This window comes from Manis pentadactyla, chromosome 4 (assembly GCF_030020395.1).
Source record: "Manis pentadactyla isolate mManPen7 chromosome 4, mManPen7.hap1, whole genome shotgun sequence".
NCBI lineage: Eukaryota > Metazoa > Chordata > Mammalia > Pholidota > Manidae > Manis > Manis pentadactyla.
The window spans coordinates 70,239,079-70,260,596 of record NC_080022.1 but is presented as its reverse complement, the minus strand read 5'-3'; the positions used below and the strand labels follow the sequence as shown (position 1 = coordinate 70,260,596).

The 21,518-nt window shown below is 33.6% G+C and overlaps 1 long non-coding RNA gene across 1 annotated transcript in view; it reads right to left on the bottom strand.

The window, feature by feature from the left end:
* Positions 1 to 1,603: 1,603 nt before the first annotated feature.
* The window catches only part of LOC130683374 (uncharacterized), a 36,675-nt gene continuing 16,760 nt past the window's right edge, over positions 1,604 to 21,518 (bottom strand). The window contains exons 2-3 of the long non-coding RNA XR_008997046.1: positions 9,359 to 9,441; positions 1,604 to 1,834 (exon numbers count right to left, since the gene is read on the bottom strand). This is a non-coding gene — a long non-coding RNA (uncharacterized LOC130683374). The remainder of the gene's footprint in view (positions 1,835 to 9,358; positions 9,442 to 21,518) is intronic.

Genomic DNA, 21,518 nt, shown 5'->3' with positions numbered 1-21,518 from the left:
GAGAGAGAGGAAGGAATGGGGTAGTTTTAATTTTAAAAATGCAAAGCATGTCACTTTCAAATTCCTTAGCACCTCCTGCCCCGTCATTACAGCCTCAACTCGGAAAACACATACACATTCTAGTTAGAATGTCATCCATGCTCCTCTTGCCCAGCTGCCTTGGGCAGGTAAATTTTCCAGGGCCCATTAGATCTCCTTACTTTACAGAAGAATAAAGAGAAAAACAACTAAAAATAAGCAACCACTCCTTTAAAACTCATTTCTCTGTAACAAAATATCCTTTTAACTTCACAGTGAATGTATGAATTATTTTAGGTTTAAGTATTGAGTCTTCTTTTATTCTGGTGCAGTCATCAAATCACTGTTGATGTTAATATTGAAACAATGCCTTAATTTTACTATGTGTTTGCAAACATTGAAGTCATTGGACAGGGAGTGAGACATGGGAATAAATATTTATAAAGAGCTCCGAGACCTCCTGGTGAAAACAGACATGGTTGTATAAAGTATTAATGCAGATACTGGGAAAAAGCAGTGCAAATGTCCCATTTCTGTAATAATTGACAGTTTCAGAGGCTCGATCATAACTTTTTAACCACATTCAAATCTGCAATAAAAATGAACTCCAATCTAAATGCTCTTAAATAGAATATATACAGCTGTGGTGGTAATGATGATCTTATATTTTCCTTTTTATATAATATGTGAGAGATCACATAACATACTTAATGGCATTGATTTTGGGATGAACTCAATTTCCACATATCATTCAACTGTTCAAAAGGTTACAAGAACGGTGGAAAAATAGATCAAAAGAGACAGAAAGAGGCCAATAACTTGGCATAAAATGTCATCCAACTATCCACTTAGAACATGAGCCAATGTAGTTGTGCAGTGTTTATTCTTTGGTTAGGCAAGAAAAAAGAGAAATGCCAAGTTATGAGATATCAGGGTATTCATATATTTTACAACTTTTTGTACACCTCTATGGAAATAAATATGAGTTTTCATTAAAATATGAATATTTTAATTTCAAATGTACAAATTATCTCTTTAAACAAAATGATCCTCAAATGTTGCTCTGATCCTGCTCACCAGAACATACCCTGAGTTAATTAAGAGTTCAGGGCAAAACATGTGTACTTGTCCCAACGTTAGTGGAATACAAAGAATGGGGCCCAGGCACACTGAGGTCTCCCCTGCAGACCAAAAGTTGCTTTGGCAAAGATTCATTGCTTTTGGCCCCAGCTTGTCAGAATTTCCTGTAAAAACCTGGAATACAGTAGGAAGGTAAGAAGGTAAAAGCTCATATTCCTTTATGTTATCTAAGCTGTCTTGATAGTATTTTTTTTTTTGGTCCTACTTACACTAACAGATTTGTAAGTTACACCTGTAGCAACAGTAATCACACTGCTTTTTCACTTCTGTATCATTTTGAAATTAGGTTTCAAATGAATATTCCTCAGTTCATAAGAGAATTAAATCTGAGGTGAACATAATAAATTAGTGTGCCTGTCGTGTTGATAAAATGGGGTTTTGTAGTAAGTATTAGTTTTCCATTGCTGCTATGACAAATCACCACAAATACATGACTTAACACAACACAAATTTATTATCTTCCAGTTCTGTAAGTCAGAAGTCTGACATAGCTTTTACTGAACTAAGATGCAGGTATCAGCAGAGCTGTGTTCCTTTCTGAATCCCTAGGAGAATACCTTTTTCCTTGTCTTCACCAGCTTCTAGAGACTACCTGCAGTTTTTGGCTTGTGGCCTCTTCCTCCATCTTCAAAGCCAGCAGCATCATTTCTTCTCATGCTGCCATATTTCTGGTTCTCTGCAATCAGGAAAGGGTTTTGCTTTTAGAGACTCATGTAATTAGATTGGACCTACTTGGATAATCCAGGATAATATACCCATCTCAAGTTTCTTAACTCTAATTACATTGGCAAAGTGCCTTTTGCTATGTAAAGTGACATATTTACAGGTTCCAGAAATTAATGTGCAGATATTATTCTGCCAAAAACATGGTAATATTTGAAGATTCTTTGGACATAATTTTAATCTTAAATTATCAGCAGCATCACACAGCCTAATTTTGTCCCTGACTATTTGAAAAGTTCTTTGACCACAATTATATAAAGAGCTTTCCAACATTTCCAAGCCAATTCTAGGTCTCTTAGAGGAAAGAGAACCACTATTATTTAAATAATTCAGCTTTAAGTTTTTCCAATTTCAAAAAAACAAGTGACTAAATATTATTACTTTGGAAAACAAGCCCATTATGAAGATGTATTTGAGCATTATAGGAAGAGGAGAACTGGGTTTTAGCCTGGATATGACAAGCAATGTATAATCTTGGGCATGTCTCTTAAATTCTGCAGGTGGAAGTGCCTCATACATGAAATGAGTAAATTGAATTATGTGATCCCTAAAAACTCTTGAATTATAAAATTGTGTAATTTTATCACTTCATTAATATGATTTGTTCTTAGAGTCTATGGGAACTTAAAGCAATTGCCAAATGTTTTGAAAATCATTAGTGATGAAATCTGAAATAAAGAAAAGAAATCCAGAACCAAAGAATCAATATACTATCAATTTTAGCAAAATGATTGTATACATCATCCACATATGATAAAGACTAGTTACTTGGTTACTATCAATTTTTATTAATTGTAATTAGGAACTGTTTTGAATGAAATTTAGGATTTATATCTGACATTCAGCTCTTTAAAATACGAGAATTTAGACAAGTTTTTGCCTGTTTGTTGACCAAAAGCCTAAAAGAAGTCACTTTATTTAAGAAGTACTTTCATCAAGGAATTGGTTGTAGGTGGAAAAGAAAGTTTTTAACAAACATAAATAGCTGGGTCATTCCAAGAATAGAGCACATTCGGCTGTAGCAAAATTCATATTAGATGAAATGATTAAAATTATTTTGATGTAACTAATACCTGTGACTTGACTACTTCTCCTGAAAAAATAGTCCAGTGTTAAATCTAAGATTGATAGCATTAGACTAGAATTCTATCCTACTTAGTGAAACCTCATTTTATGTCCTGAAATGAGATTCCTTTGATTTCCATTAAGCATTGCTTCTTTATTTCCTGATGTTTCCTGGGTTGCCCAGTGGCAGTTATGTTACAAACCAGGAAGAACAAACTAGGTGAGGTGATATTGTATGAGTGTATGAATTCAGGTATACTTATTCAGAATGCCTGTCATTACAAATTCCACATAGAGCCAGCTCTATTCTTAATACTTTGTAGGGCCGTGATATCTTAACGCTATCAACAAGGTGATCAGCTCTTTCTGGTGTTTCATGGCACTAATTATTCTTTTAAATTTTTCTTAGATCTTGATTGGTTTTGCCCTAAAGAACACTGGTGTAACTGTAATGTCAGTAGCCCATGTTAGTTCAGCTTAAGCCTTCAAGACTTGTACTGTTTTAACCTGTTATATATTGCCTTATATTAGTACTTAACTATTTGTAGTTGTATTATATGAGTTAAAGGTAACTTTGCTAAAGACCATAACTATGCTCTTATATGTATTGTTAGTCTTTGAACAAATGCTTTTTCATTTACTCAGTTCCCAATATGGACAGTTTAGTTAAACAAACATTTTAGTGCTATTAAAACCATAGAGTTGGAGACAGCACTTTTGGAATGTTGGAGTGAGGTCCTCCTTAAGTCCATCCCTCCATAAAAGCAACAGAAACTGGGGCAAGAAAAATTGTTAGAATCAACTTTTTAAAACTCTGGAAATTAGCCAAAGACTTGTAAAAATACAAGTAGCATTTATTCAAGAAAAACTGCTGACCTTTGTTAAGAATAGCAGGATTTTTGCCATTGTAACTTTACCCTTTCATACCCCCACACTCCAGCTCTGCAGTACTCTTGAAAACCAGTAGCCTTACAACTATATAGTAGCTAAGAAAACCAGAAGCTATGCTACTATTGGAAGAGGAAGGACAGATTTGGAACCCAAAAAGGTCCATCCCTAGATTATTATTACTATTTGACCTATTGGACAGGTTTCTGGAAAAGCACCACATGTAATGTATTGTCATTATGTGACCTCGTTGGGTACTTCTTCTATAAGAAAGACTTATCTCCAGAGTTTGTGGAAAACACTGAGTAAAAATTGTTTAACATGGCAGCAACCCAAGGCTGCAATACTGGTTCAGGTGAACAAGAGCTTGGCTAGAACTTTAAAAGAAAGGTCTGGGAAATAAGATTTCTATGGGGGCTTTGAAAAGCTCTGACATATTTCTGGGGTCCTAAAAGGCCACGTACGTATGGATACATGTCCAGGAAAAGATGGAGGCCTCATTCTCCCACCACCGGCTGATTTTGAGGCCTTCCCCAAGAAAGAAGTAAAGAATAAGTGAGACTATAAAATTCCTGAATGTTGATGTAGGCCCCAACAAATAGAACCTCTCAATAAAGGGTGAAAGACTCACTGATTCAAGACAATTAAGGAAATTTCTGACTAATCATTAGTTGATCACTGAGCTAAATAAGGAGAAACTTCAGTGGCTGCACAGTACAGGGAATACAAGCTTCAAAAATTAGTTCAAGAAAGTCATTAACTAAATAAACAACAAGGTTGAAATGAAAGATTGTGAAAAAAATATACCATGTAAACACTAACCAAAGAGAGCTGAATTGACTAAACTAATAAAAGACAAAATAGACAAAAATATTTAGTAGCAACAAAGAGGGACATATTTTAATAATAAAAGGACCAATCCATAAAAGCACTTAACAATAGTATCCCAAAATACTTGAAGTAAAAACTGACTTGAAGGGATAAACAGAAAATTCAACAATAATTCTTGGACACTCAAATAACCCACTTTCAGTAATGGATAGTACAACAAACCATTGGATTAATAAGAATGCTATACACTAACTATACGAAAAGACATCCATAGAAGAATCCACCCAAAGAAAGAACACACTCTTCTTAAATGCACACAGAGCATTCTCTAAGATTGATCATATGCAAGGCCACAAAACAAGCCTCTGTGAAGTTAAAAGGATTGAAATTATACAAAGTGTATATTCTTTAAACACATGGAACTCAAATATAAATCAAAAACAGAAGGAAATTTTGGGAATGCACATGTATGTGGAAATTAAATAACATTCCTTGAAAATAACCAATCAGTTAATGGAAAAATCACAAGAGAAATTTGAAAATGCTCTTATTTAAAAAAAACAAAAACAAAACATGTCAAAAAATATGGGTTGCTGCCACATCAGTGTTCAGAGGGAAAATTAGTGCAGTGAATGCCTACATTACAAAAGAAGAAAGATTTTAAGTTACATAAGATTCCATCTTAATAAACTGGGTGGAAAAAAGAACAAACAAAATGTAAATAAATAAGGATGAAAGAAATAATAAATATTAGAGCAAGAATTAGCACAGAGAACAGAAAAACAATAGTTAACATAGGTGAATCTAAATCATTCTTTATAGCATCAACAAATTGATAAAACTTTAATTAGAATAAGTAGAAGAATGAACATTCAAATTACTAAAATCAGAATTAAAAGGGGGGAATTCACTAATTTTCTTTTTAAAATATTTTGAAATAAATACTATGAACAATAATATGCTAACTAATTATGTAACCTACAAAATGGAGAAAATCCAAAAAACACAACCAAATGTGACTCCAGAATAAATAAGAAATCTGAATAGACTTATATCAAGTAAAGAGATTGAATAGGTAATTTAAAAACCTCTCACAAGAAAAGCCTAATCCCAGAATGCATCATTAACAAATTCTATGAAACATTTAAAGAACAATTAAACTAATCTTCCACAAACTCAGAAGATGATAAAGAAGAAGGAAAGCTGAAAGAGGCAAGGAAGCATTTCTTCCCAGAGCCTTTGGAAAGAGTGTGGCACTGCTGACACTTTAATTTTTGACTTCTGTGCTCTAGAATTATGGAATAATATATTCCTGTTGCATTAAGCCAAAGAATTTATGACAAATTGTTACAACAATCCTGGGAAAGTAATACAACTTATTAACAGACTAAAGGATAAAACCCAAATGACCATCTCAATAGACATTGAAAAAGCATTCAGCAATATGTAACAAACACCCTTCTATTATAAAAACACTCAGTAATCAAGTAAGAGAAGGGAACTTCAACCTGAGAGGAAACATCATGGAAATTTTACAACTAACATTATGCTTAATGGTGAAAGACTGAATGCTTTCTCTCTAAGTTCAGGAACAAGACAAAGATGTCTGCTCTCATCACTTCTGTTCAACAATGTATTGAGGTTCTAGTCTGGGAAATTAGAAAAAAAAAAGAGATAAAATGCATTCATATTGTAAAGGAAGAGGGAAAGTTATCTTTACTTCCAGATGACATGATAGAATGTATGAAAATATCTTAAGAAATTTATTAAAGAGCTCTTAGAACTAATAAACAAACTCAGAAAAATTGTAGGGTATAATATCATTACACAAAAATCTACTGTATTTATATATACTAGCAAAACACAGTACAAAAATGAAAGTAAGAGGACATACAATGGGGAAATGACAGTCTCTTCAACAGATGGTGCTGGCAAAACTGGACAGCTTCATGTAAGAGAATGAAACTGGATCACTGTCTAACCTCGCACACAAAAGTAAATTCGAAATGGATCAAAGACTTGAATGTAAGTCATGAAACCATAAAACTCTTAGAAAAAAACATAGGCAAAAATCTTAGACATAAACATGAGTGACTTCTTCATGAACATATCTCCCCAGGCAAGGGAAACAAAAGCAAAAATGAACAAGTGGGACTATATCAAGCTAAAAAGCTTCTGTACAGCAAAGGACACCATCAATAGAACAAAAAGGTATCCTAAAGTATAGGAGAATATATTCATAAATGACAGATCCGATAAAGGGTTGACATCCAAAATATATAAAGAGCTCACACACCTCAACAAACAAAAAGCAAATAATCCAATTAAAAAATGGGCAGAGGAGCTGAATAGACAGTTCTCTGAAGAAGAAATTCAGATGGCCAACAGACACATGAAAAGATGCTCCACATTGCTAATCATCAGAGAAATGCAAATTAAAACCACAATGAGATATCACCTCACATCAGTAAGGATCACCACCATCCAAAAGACAAACAGCAACAAATGTGGGCGAGGTTGTGGAGAAAGGGGAACCCTCTTACACTGCGGGTGGGAATGTAAATTAATTCAACTATTGTGGAAAGCTGTATGGAAGATCCTCAAAATGCTCAAAATAGAAATACCATTTGACCCAAGAATTCCACTTCTAGGAATTTACCCTAAGAATGCAGCAGCCCAGTTTGAAAAAGAGAGATGCACCTCTATGTTTATTGCTGCACTATTTACAATAGCCAAGAAATGGAAGCAACCTAAGTGTCCATCAGTAGATGAATGGATAAGAAGCTGTGGTACATATACACAATGGAATATTATTCAGCCATAAGAAGAAAACAAATCCTACCATTTGCAACAACATGGATGGAGCTAGAGGGTATTATGCTCAGTAAAATAAGCCTGGCAGAGAAAGACAAGTACCAAATGATTTCACTCATATGTGGAGTATAAGAACAAAGGAAAACTGAAGGAACAAAACAGCAGCAGAATCACAGAACCCAAGAATGGACTAATAGTTACCAAAGGGAAAGGGACTGGGGAGGATGGGAGGGAAGGGAGGGAAGGGAGGGATAAGGGCGGGGAAAAAGAAAGAGGGCATTACGATTAGCATGTGTAGTGTGTGGGAGGCAGGGGAGGGCTGTGCAACACAGAGAAGACAAGTAGTGATTCTACAACATCTTACTATGCTGATGGACAGTGACTATAATGGGATTTGTAGGGGGGATTTTCTGAAAGGGGGAGCCTAGTAAACATAATGTTCTACATGTAATTGTAGATTAACGATAACAAAATAAAAAAATAAATAAAGAGATTGAAGAGAAAAAAATTGCATTAAAAATAATAAAATACTTAGTAATTAGTTCATTGAAAGAAGTGTGAGACTTATACACTATAAACTGTAAAAACTTGTTGAAAAAAATTGGAGAAGATCTAAATAAATGGAAGGTTATTCATTGATCAGAAGATTTAATATTTAGGTGGCAATATTCCCCAAATTTATCTCCAGTTTCAACATAATTCGTATCAAAATTCCAGCTGACTTTTTTTTCTTAAGCTGATCTTAAAATTCACTTGGAAATGCAAGGAACCCAATAGAGTTAAAACATTCTTGAACAAGAACAAAATTGCTGGACTCACACTTGCTAGTTTCACAACTTACTACAAAGCTGCAATAATTAAAACAGTGTGGTATTGGCCTAGAGATATAGAGATCAATGCAATCAAATTGAGATATAGAAAAAAATTCTTCCAGTCATAGTCAACTGCTTTTTGAGGATGATGCCAAAATATTTCAATGTGAAAGAAATAGTCTTATCAACAATTGGTGCTGGGACACTTGAATTTCCACAGAATATGAAATTGGACTCCTATCTTATATCATACATAACAATAAACTCAAAATGGTTCATAGACATGTATGTAAGAGCTAAAACTATAAGTAATCTTGTAGGAAAATATAGTAAACCTTTAAAACCAAATATAATAAAGATTTTGGACTTCATCAGAATTAAATCTGTGCTTTAGAGGTTACAATAAATAAGTTAAAAAATCGACGGGATGAGAGAAAATATTTGAAAATTATATATTTAATAAGGGACATATAATAAGAATATACAAAGAACACCTAGTCAGTAATAAAAATTCAATAATAGAATCCTCAATAATAAAAAGACATATAGCCTAGTTAATAAAAGGGCAAATAGATAAATAGACATTTTTTTCAAAGAAGGTATAAAAATTGTCAGTAACCACATGAAAAAAGGGTTCAACATCATTACTCATTACTGATATGCAAATTAAAGCAATGAGGTACTGTTTCATATCCACTAGGAAGACTACCATAAAAAAAAAATGGTAGTAACAAATGTTGGTGAAAATGTGGGAAAATTGGAGGCCTAATACATTGTGTAAGATTATAAAACTGTGCAGCCACTTTGGAAAACTGTCTAGAAGTTCCTCAGAATATTAAACACAGAGTTACCATATGACCTAGAAATTCCATTCCTAGGTATATACTCAAGAGGAATGAAAGTGTTTGTCTAGACAAAAACTTGTACACAAAATTCATAGTGGCAATTCACAAGAAGCAAAAGGTAGAAATAGCCCAAATTTATATTGATGGTGAATGGATAAACGAATTGTAATATTTCCACACAATGGAATATTATTTGGTAATATAAAGGAATTAAATACTCACATATGCTATAAAAAGAGACATAAGATATGTGGTTGTCTTCTTTCACTTAGGTTGTCTTCAAGGTTCATCTATGTTGCATGACTCTAGGGAATATGCATTAAAAAGATTCACTGAATTATTCACTCTAAATAGTAAATTTTATGGTATGTGAATTAGCTAAACAAAACAAAACAAAACAAAAAAACCTTGGTGTAGCTATTCTGTCCTATGTAAGTTGAATTATTCTACACATTATCAAAGGTGGATAAGTACACCTACTGATAAACATCAGTTAAAATTGATTAGAACTTTAGTTGAAATATAAAGTACTAATTGGGGTGAGGATTTTTTTATGAGGCAAGTCCTGTGAAAAACAGACATTTTCATTAAGGATTAGTATTTCACTGGATCTTGTAAGATTCCTGTAGAATTTGTAAATTTTGATATTCAGAAAAGGAAGGTAAAAACATTCCATGAGGGTGGAGCAATAGAATGGCAAGATATTGGACATTGCTACATATAGGGATTTTTTTAAAATACAGAAGTGAGTAGTGAATGTGGAAGATATGTTGAATGTGATAGAAGTACTAACTCTTGAATGAAATATGGAAAAATATCTTGAAAACCATAGGTAGAAAGACTAGACTCAAAGAGAAAGAAATACATTTTTTAGTTCAATAAACTATATGAATACCTAAACACAAAGAGCTACAGATAATCCATTCTCTTTTAGTCCCTAAATCCTATAGAATGAGGAAATGGGGAAAGAGGAAAGCAACAAAAAATACTGGGTTTCTTTAATATTATAAATCATGGCTATCAGTTGATCGTTCAAAAGAATAGTACTTATACACTATTTGTTTTGTGAAGCATGGTTTTGTTCTATGCTGTAACAAGGTCTGAGGTCTAAATTCATCACATAATATTTGTATATACACAGTCATGTCACTTACCTTTGTAACATCGATTATTACACATGCAAAATTTCATATCAACTATTGTTCCCCCTGCCCCAAGAGGCATAAGAGTTTAACACAATTCCATGCTTTTTGTATAATTTCAAACAATTGCACACATTTCCAAATGCCCTTCATAACATCACCATTCCCAGTCACCCTACAACAAAGATCTCACACTACAACCTGCATGAGAACAATCTCAAAAAAAGAGGCTATTATCAGAAATGATTTTATCTAACTTCCCAGGATGATCGTCTCCAAAATCCCCTTTTACCTATTAAAATACTAGCAAGATTTGGAGATTCATATTACCACTACGGTGAACTTGTATCACTGTTCTGGCACATGAAATAATAAATGAGAAGGAAAAAAAATAATGTGATGATTGGAAACAAAGACACACTCCACCTACCTTTTTATGACCGATATGATTTTACTAATAAAATTTAAGAGAATCAATAGACAAATAAATTAATCTGACAAGTGAGTTTGGCAAAATTTGCAGACATAAATCAATAGCATCCCTATACTGTCAATAAATATATCACAACTGTAAGAGAAAAAATAACATTCAGAATGGCAACAGAACTTATGAGATATCTAGGAATACTTCTTAAAATAAATTTCCCTTTTTAAAATATAACATTAAGGGGAGAAATAACATCAAATCTAAATATATGAAGAGATATGTCAAGTTAGTGGATGAAAAGGTGAGATTTTCTAAAGATTTTGCATATGCTCAAGTTAGTCCATAAATTTAATACGATCCCAATCAAAATCCCTACAGCTGTTTCATTAACTTTTATAAGCCAACCTTTAGATTCAAATACCAAGAACACAAATAAAGAGTAACAAGAAAGATTTTCAATAATAATGATGTGAAGGGAATTCGTTACAAGGAGTTAAAAAAATTTAAGGCCTTGTAAATTAAGACAGTGTAGTTATTGAGTTAGATGAATAGATTGGTAGAACTTTTTTTAAAAGCCTAGAATTAAGCATTTATGAAAGCTAGATATACTGTGGAAATGTCAGAGAAGAAGCAAGCATCAACTATTTAGTAAAAGGTTCCATATCAACTGATTAACTGTATCACATACCCTAGGGGGAAAATCAATTTCATTATATTTATTTGTAAAAGTGCAAAGAAAAATTTTAAACTTTAAGAATAATCTAGAGGGATGTCTTTTTAAACTGGCAATAAAGAAAGATTTTAAAACACAACTCAGAAACGACAGCCATAAAGGAAAATACGGATACATATGACAACATTTTTTTTAAAGTACCAAGAAGTAAAGGGGTGTTAATCCATCAAAGCAAAGATGTAACCTGGGAGAAAATACTTGCAAATCACATAATAAAAAAAAAGAAATAATATTCAGAATATAGAAAGCACTTCTACAAGTCAAAAGCAAAAGATAACTGAATCAGAAAATGGTCAAAGGATTTTTTACATTGATATGGTCAATTTTTTTGTAATTAATTAGAGAAATGCAAATTTAAAAATACAAAATTGTATTAATCAGTGGAAAAGAACAAAGATTACATGGAGAGGATACAAAAAAATGACAGACTTATTCACAGGAATTAGATATAAATGGACTCAGCCATGCCAGTAAAGAGTTCAGCAATCTATAGGAAAACCATAATATACTCTTTGACTCAATACCCCCACTCTTAGAAAAATTCAGTGTAACATCCCTACAAGGAAACACAAACAATATCATTCATTACAATGTCATGTGCAAAGGCCAAAATTGGGAACAACTATTCCTCAATGGAAAACTGAATAAGTGAATTGTGGTAAATGCATTGATTGAATATCATAAAGCTATTAAACTGAACAAATTAGAACTGTGCATATTCACATAGATAAATCTTGCATGTATAAAGTTGAATAAAAATTCAATTTAATTTATAAAATAATGCATTTTGTATGACATAATTTATCTGAATTTGAGAACATGCAAATTAATAATATGCATTCTTATGGTCATAGAAATATATGTTAAAGGTGGAAACATGCACATGGGAATAGTATACACCAAACTCAGAATGATAGGCATGTTGTAAGAAGGAAGAAGGGCAAAATGAGATTGCAAAGAGATGCATGTAGTGTCCAAATATATCTATAATATTTTATCTTTTAAAAAAAAGATCTAGAAAAATATGGCAAATATAAGCTTTATTAAAATTTTATAAAGCTTAGTATTGGGACACCAATATTTAATATATTATTCCCTAAACGTTTGGGATTGTGAAGTTTTCTATAATAAAAGTAGAAAAGAAATCAGGTGCAATTTGAAACCTTGAGGTGAAGAGAAAAGCAGCAATAAGGAAATACAAAGAATTTAAAAATACCAAGAAAGGGTGCTGCAAGATCAAACACTCAAAAAGAAGGCTAAAAGAATGATAAATTGAGGTATCTTTAACTGTCCTAACAGTTATGATCTCTAGTTCTAACCCAAATTTCTCAGTTTTATTTTACTTTTTCAGAATGTGATCCAAACTCTAGCATCTTCACTGGATTCTACACTTCCACACATTTTAAAAAACAAAACAAACAAAACTGTGCAAAATCCGATTTTATAAACACCCACTGTGGCATGCCTCAAACACCTGGAATGTGGAAATAACATGCCCATTTATAGCTTATAGGGATTAATGATGTTTGAAACGTTTAAATATAGATAAAAATGTGTAATATACTTGAGGTGAACATATAAAGGATTTGCCTTTGAAAAACATTGACCCAGACAACTAGGGGAATATTTCAGTCTCTGACTAAATGAAGACATGCTAAACAAATTGGCTCAGTAGAAAAGCATCACCATAAGTGATAAGAAAAATGGTCTCTGGCACACTGAACTGGATAAGCACACATTTATGCACCTGTCACGAGTCATTTGTTTGAGACTGCTCTGTGGATGCTGTTTGGGATAAGATTTAACTCTGAAGTTTTCCAAATTAAAAAATATATATGTCTGAAATCTATGACTTGGAAGGGGAAACTATCAATTCTGATTATCTAAGCATAGTGCATAGGATGTTGTTTAAAGTGACATATTACTTGAAGAGTCAATGAATGGAGTGAATGAGGTGGAAGCCAAATTTAATAAGAAGTAAATTAAGTCCAAAGAATACAATGAGTAGTATGAGTAGTAGGAAATAGTGCTGTGTCGTCTCTAGGATGGATTAAATTCAAACGAAAAGGACAGTCAATACCAGTGACGCCAAAATCAAAATGCTAACAAGACAAGAGGCATGTGCCAGGTACAATTAGTGGCCTGTCAGAGTTCATAGAATATGCAGTGTTTAATCCCAAAGCCTTTCTGAGCTCTGTTCTCAAAAGGGATATTGGGGGAGTCAAGATTCAGAAACAACAAATACCCTAAGGTACAAAAACACAGGCATATCAACCTTGACTGCTTGTTTTGATGTAAAGGACTGGATAAAGCTATCCATGAAAGGTGATTTTCCATGTATCTCCAAAATAATCTTTAATTGTGCAGTAAAAGTGCTGGAGTGAAAGAATGTGAGTGAGAAGACTTTTCTAAGTCCCCTCTTGGATTTATGTTTTGCCACCTACTGTGAAATAAATGTAAAGCAATATAATCACTTGTAGAGGCATTATGGAGCTCTGTTTATAAGTGTATAGAAGGCTTTGAATGAATTCTCAACACAAAAGTAACAATATTTATTCATTCAGCAAACACTTTTACAGCACTTACAATGTACCAAATTCTAGTGTAAATGCTTTAAAAATATTAGCTTGTTTAATTCTTATTTTAACCTTATTAGGTGGATATTATAATCCTTCCCTTAAAGAGGGGCAACTGAGGCAAAATAAGATTAAGTAACTTGCCCAAGGTCACACAATTGAACACTAAGTCAGGTCCAAGTCTATGATCCTAACCACTACTATACATATATTCTAAATAGGAAACCTATAGCTTACGGTCAAATTCTGGCAAAGAAATTCTATAAGGGAGAATTTTGCAAAGAAATGAAATGAAAGGTGATACAGGAAATTGGTAGAGATGTACTCAAAATAAGAAGAACAAAACATGGACATCCTGGAAAAGAAAAAGAAATAAAAATCCACCTTTTTTCAGGAATTTTTGCAAATTTCTTTGTAGCACAGGAAAATAAGGCAGGAAAACAAGATACCAAATTGTCATCCCTAAAATGTTTGTATGTAAGACTGAAAAGTGAATGCAATGACTTCAAAGAAGGGAAAAGGGAAGAAAAGCTTAGCTCATTGTTGTGGTGAGTAAGGTCAATCACTTGTAATAATGGAAATTCAGTGATGCAGTAGGGCTTCACTAGATCCCATTCTTAACCATTCTTAACCACTTTGTTAATCATGTTAAAATAATTTTATTTAATAACTCATTACTATAACTGCAATCCAGAAATGCTTGAAAAGTCTGGCACATATGAAGTAAAAAAGCACTAGTATTTCCAGAATTTACACATTCTAAACAAACCAAACTATTCATAATGTACAAGATTGTTCATAGCAGTAAGAGAAAATATAAATGTCACATGAACCCCTACTAATGACACACTTACCGAATTACTCTCCACTAGATGCTGCAAGGTGACTAAGAGAGTTAACAAATGTAATTCTTGCTCAAAAAGAGTTTACAGCATTGTCAGAATTCTTGCAAGAATAAACTAGGGAACAATTCAAGAGTGAGCAACGTGTGCTTTGGTGAATATCTTATCCATCAAGGCTGAAGGAATTGGACACAACTAGAATAAATGGAATCATTTTATTCCAATGTTGAAGTATTGACTTTGAATTGGAAAGGATGAGAGTCAAGATAGAAACAACGTATATGAAGAGACAATGATTTGTAGAGCCAGCCCTAGAATTTGACTTTCTGAGTTCTGATACAATATACATAAACTTGAGCACCTAATTTAATGTCTGTTTCTCATCTTTCAAATAAGAAATAATAGTACCTGTTTCAAAAGATTTTTAAAAGAATTAAGTACATCTATTTAGAGAGCCAACAACAGTGACTGTTAAGAAGGATATTAATAAATGTTAGCTGTTATTATTATTATTATTATTATTTATAGAGAAATTAATATGGGAGAAAAAAATTATGAAACAGATTCGCAAATATCACCCCTTGATTCATTATCAGTAATTTCAGTGGTGAAAACTATATGTACTCTGGAGAAATATGTGATTTAAGCAAAGATTGATTTTTAAAAAATCAAATAAACAACAGAATGCTTAGTTCTTTCTCTCTACCCCACCTATTTTCCCATCAATTGAGAAGAGAATCTCAGCTCAAAAGTACAGAGGAAAGAAGAAAGGGGGAGGAAAGAGAGTAGTTCTAAATAGCTGGTAAACTTGAACAGTGCTGAAATAGAATATCCAAACAGCTGTCAAATGTGTAAGAAGCTCTTCTTATTAACCAGGTGCTACCAGGCCGAACAAACACAGAAGAGTATACCCAGCACGAGGCACTGCTTTGCTTTGACAGGTCTGATTTATGAAACAGATGATTTGTTATTTATTGATCAGAGACTGATTCTGCTCACCAAGTTAAGAAGAAGCTTGATAAAAGGCAATCATGCATGTCATTTGGTTATGAGCAAAAGTAGTGTCTATTGGCTTGCTGTGTCAACTTGACTTTGATGTTACAACATCCAGATGTTCAACATGTGCAAACTTCAAAAACAAAACAAAACAAAACAAATCAAAAGTGGCCTCTTCTGCCACAAAAGACAGAAAAGCATTTAAAACATGTCCCATGGAAAAAGAACTTGTCAGAAACACACAGTATAGTCTGAAATGTATTTTTTAATAGAAAATAAGATTCCCTAACTTGTTTTTTACTCTTTCATTATTTAATAACTATTTACTGAGGGCTCTCCATGTTTAAAGCATTGTGTGAAACACTGTCTAAATGCAAATGCAGAGTTCCAGGAAGTAACTAATTCAAATAAAATTTCACCATGCTCAAAGCAAGCCTGATACTTTTTCATCTTCCACAATATCAAAGCTCCCAAAAGCTAATTATCTTTCATTCTTGGTATCATAACACAGTAGCCATTTGTTCTTTCTTATTCAGGAAATTCCTTCAGCTTTGAGTTCTTCTTCCCAATCAGTCCAGCGGAAAGCTACATATAACTGGGTTTTGAGATAAGACACATGACTACTTAGTCTGGAAGCATGGAAGCTTTTATAGTCTAGTTTAGTGCATTTTAAATATGATGCTGAACTTTGCACAACACAATAGTGCTACATGATGATTTTGTATTTTTCAAAAGCTATTAATGATCAAAAAATGTTAACCCCTACTTTGTCTCTTGATGATTTATGGATTTTCTTCCCTTTCCTAAGTGTGCTCGAAAAACAGGAAAAACAGTTAGCTTATCATCTGAAGTTAGGATTTAAAATTGTTAGTTTTCAACAATTTTTCTGGAAATGACCTTATACAAGATGGAGTGGCACATGTGTGTGTATATATATATATATATATATATATATATATATACACACACATACACATAAACATTTGGAGGAGGTAATTTGGCCTCTTATTTTTTTAGATAAGTTTTTCTTTTTCTTCTTACAGTTGTCTCAAAAATAGATGGGATTGAATTATCATCCTTGGCTTTTCAGTTTTACAAAACTAGTTAACAAACATCAAATTGTGAATAATAGTCATTATCACTATTGGAACACTAACTTATAAAAGTTGACAGCAAGAAATTTACACAGTTAGTGTAAGCTGCCACATCGGCCGTACTATCACTAAGAGGGTTGTCTTCAAAAGCAAAAAACTCCCGGAGACCAGAAAGTCACCAGCTTCTTTGTCTTGATTATAAAATACGGTGTCATGTGGTACAAAGTGCATGAGCCATGAATTAGGCAAACGTACATTTGATTCTCAGTTTTGCCTTTTAAAACAGCATAGACTGACTTCTTTGAACCTTTCTGCTACTTGTCAATTTGGGATTGTGATTGCTATCCCTAAGGGTTGTTGTGCTGATATGGAGGTTTAGATACCACATTCTAACAACATAGTCCTATAACACAGCTAGCACCATGCTGGCTTCTGGTGAATATTTAGAAAGAAAAATCTTAATTTCTTTTTCCTTACTGGCCTTATACGGTTATGAAGGGCAAATGGATAATTGGGTACTTCAAAGAAAAGTCAAAGCAAGAAGAATATTTTTTAATGCCTTACTAAGCAGCATTTAGTTTACCTGGAGGAGAATACTGCCCTGCACCAGTCCACAATTTGATAGGATACAAAATCACCAAATTTCAGAATGTGGTCTTTGCATTTCTGATCATTAAGCTAACACATATCCAGTGTTTTGGGAAATTTTGTAAAGCACTATACAATATTATTTGTTTTTGTAACGAGTGAATTAATGCTGGTATAGAGCAAAAAGGGTCACTTTGTTGAAGATTGTCCTTTAGTTGTCCACAAACACTTACTCAGTTATTCATTCAACATATTTATTAAGTACATGTTGTGTGTCAGACAAAAGAAAACAACAACACTATCCTTTAAATATCATGAAATATTGCTTAACTTGGATGGCATTCTGCAACATTTTGATTGGAGTACATTCATTTTAATATTGTAGCTTGAGCACCAGGAGGAAATCGCCACCCATTATGGGTAAGTACTCTGTTTTCTTTTCCGATGTTACCTCATTTGATCTTTACAATGTCCTTATAAAGTTGGTATTACTGTCCACATTGTACAGTTAAGGAGCTGAAGTTCAGTGAAATTAAGTTTTACCTGTTTAAGATTACACAGTTAATGGCAAGGCTGAGTTTGAACTCAAGTTAAGTCACTAAAGCTGTATATTTTTTTACCAGGCCCAAGAATAGCAGGATTTCTAGTCTCGTGAGAGAGAGAATGGGAAGTGTTAATAATACATTTAGAGAACAAATGCCTGGAATTCCAGGAAATTTAACGCTGAAATAAATTGGAGAAGAATTAAAAATGTTTTGAACTAGTTGGGAATGTTAATTCAGTGAGATATATCATTCTGTGATTCATACGTTTCATTAAAGTTTCTCATAATTTATTATAGAAATAATCTCTGAACATATGGCCATTAGTAGAATACATCAGTTTAATTAGCAAAGATTCCCTGACTGCTAGTTGGACATTTAGTAATGCAAGATGCAAGTTTTGGTTGTTCGCAAATGAGCTAAAAGGACTTCATTGTACAGATGTGGAGTTTTTCTGAGTTGTGGATTATTCTTATCTGGGTGATCAACATATGGGGGTCTGTCACTGGCTAGAAAATGGGTGGCATTGTAGTCCTTCGCTTCTAGCGGCAAATATATGTTCTGGAGAATTTTTCTAATTTGGAATTGTTGAACTTATTTGGGGTCCTCCATTGCAGATGCCAAGGATGGCTGTGTGTTATATAGCGCTCATATAGATCCTACTGAGGATGCAAAAACAGTGTGAGGTGTAGGCTCTGCCTTCAGTAAACTTACCATCTAAGTAAAATATAATTTTGATGAAATAGACAAAATGCTATTTACAAAGATACATCTTTCACTTTTCAACTTAACTTTTTTTATTCTAACCTTGTCCTCTCACTTACCCTCTTCATCTAATGTAATTATTTATTACATGGCTATCTCATTGACTAGCATTTTCTCCCTTTGGGGGTAAGAGTCATAGAAAAGGAGAAGTTACAAAGTCACCCATCTTTGCATCCTCAGTCTTTGGCACAGTGTCTAGCATCCAATGAATATATGAAGAACTTTATGGTTCTTTTTTTTTTTTCCCTGTGAGAGGGCATCTCTCATATTTATTGATCATATGGTTGTTAACAACAATAAAATTCTGTAGGGGACTCAATGCACAGTCATTAATCATCTCTAAGCCTAATTCTCAACAGTCTCCAAACTTCTGAAGCATAATGAACAAGTTTTTACATGGTGAACAAGTTTTTACATAGTGAATAAGTTCTTACATGGTGCACAGTGCAAGGGCAGTCTTCACAGAAACTTTCGGTTTTGATCATGCATCATGAACTATGAACAATCAGGTCAATTATAATTATTTGTTTGATTTTTATACTTGATTTATATGTGAATTCCACATTTATCCCTTATTATTATTACTATTATTATTATTATTATTTTTAATAAAATGCTGAAGTGGTAGGTAGATGCAAGATAAAGGTAGAAAACATAGTTTAGTGCTGTAAGAGGGCAAATGTAGATGATCAGGTGTGTGCCTGTAGACTAAGTGTTAATCTAAGCTAGACAAGGGCAACAAAACATCCACGGATGCAGAAGATTTCTCTCAGAACGGGGGGTGGTGAGGTTCTAAGCCTCACCTTTGTTGATCCCCAATTTCTCACCTGATGGCCCCCCTGCGACTGTGCCTGTCTTAGGTTGTTCCTCCCTTGAGGAATCTTACCCATCTCTGGCTAACCAGTCTTCTTCCGGGGCCATACAGGGAAATGTAAAGCTGGCAAGTGAGAGAGAAGCAATATTGTTTGAAAAGGTTAGCTTTTTACTTCTTTGCAGATTTATGCCCTGTGGCTTCTATGCCCAGCATTTGTCTTGAGGTATCATTACCATTTGGAAGAATTATGATACTTGTTAATATCAATATGAGGCACGAATTCTACTTAGGGGTTGTAATTATGAAGGAAGAAGAGAAGCTATAGAAGTAGCAGACGGAAGAAAACATGGGAAGATTGATTATTTCTTTGACATATCTTCTTGTAGTGTAACATAAGCGTGTATAGGTTTTAAATTACTAATTAAATTGCATGCACACATTAACATAATAGGAATACAGCAACATAAAAAAAGCAGACCTACAATTACCAGCCATATCCAGTGAAACCAAGAAAACCAATTAGGCACCCTAGGCATTAGTGAAAACTTATCAATGATATGAAGGATATTGTCTAACTGAATTTGAATATTTTGAGAAATATCAGACAAATTAAAACAACACATTCCTGGGAACTGTTCACATCCCATATGTTCTTTTTTAACAGTAGATAGTCTACAGTCGCACGATTTTGGAGCACTGCAACTTGCACTTCTCCTAATTCTTGGTTGAGTTCCGACAGTATAGATCCAGTCAAATTTGTTGTTTTACTGTATGCACAGGCCAGCTTAGCTATCTCCTTCATCATTCCAATGGCAAGTCCAGGAACCGGTGGGATGAATGCAGCTACAACTGCAACAGCACCAGGATCTTTGTTGAAGTTTTTTGATGATCATCTTCTGGAATGACTCTTCCAGAGAATGTTGATGTTGGAAGTTCTTCTTCATATCATATCTTAATTTGTTTTCTGGGTAGCCAAATTAGGCTTTGATCCTCTGTATAAACACAAACAGACCCTTTGCTCACACTTTTATATGCCCTTTATACCATTGTGAAGAATTTATTGGAGATCAAACACAGGAACTGCTTTTTTTGTTTTTTGTTTTTTTTTAAGAGAAAGGAATATTATCAGGAAAATGTACTTCCATAGCTGATCATCTGACAACCTTTAAATGATCAAAATTAAGGATATTTAAAGCATGCATTAATCGGTGATTTGCAGTTAACTTCATCCTATCAGGGAGTAATCCAACTTTTCTTTCTTTTTCTTCTTTTTTTTTGTTATCATTAATCTACAATTACATGAAGAATATTATGTTTACTAGGCTCTCCCCTATACTAGGGCCCCCCACAAACCCCATTAGAGTCAGTGTCCATCAGCATAGCAAAATGTTGTAGAATCACTACTTGCCTTTTCTGTGTTGTACAGCCCTCCCCTTTCTCCCACCCCCCACATTATGCATGCTAATCATAATACCCCCTTTCTTCATCACCCCCCTTATCCCTCCCTACCCACCCATCCTCCCAAGTCCCTTTCCCTTTGGTACCTGTTAGTACATTCTTGGGTTCTGTGATTCTGCTGCTGCTTTGTTCCTTCAGTTTTTCCTTTGTTCTTACACTCCACAGATGAGTGAGATCATTTGGTATTTCTCTTTCTCCGCTTGGCTTATTTAACTGAACATAACACCCTCTAGCTCCATACATGTTGTTGCAAATGGTAGGATCTGTTTTTTTCTTAAGGCTGAGTAAGATTCCGTTGTGTATATGTACCACATCTTCTTTATCCATTCATCTACTGATGGACATTTAGGTTGCTTCCAATTCTTGGCTATTGTAAATATTGCTGCAATAAACATAGGGGTGCAT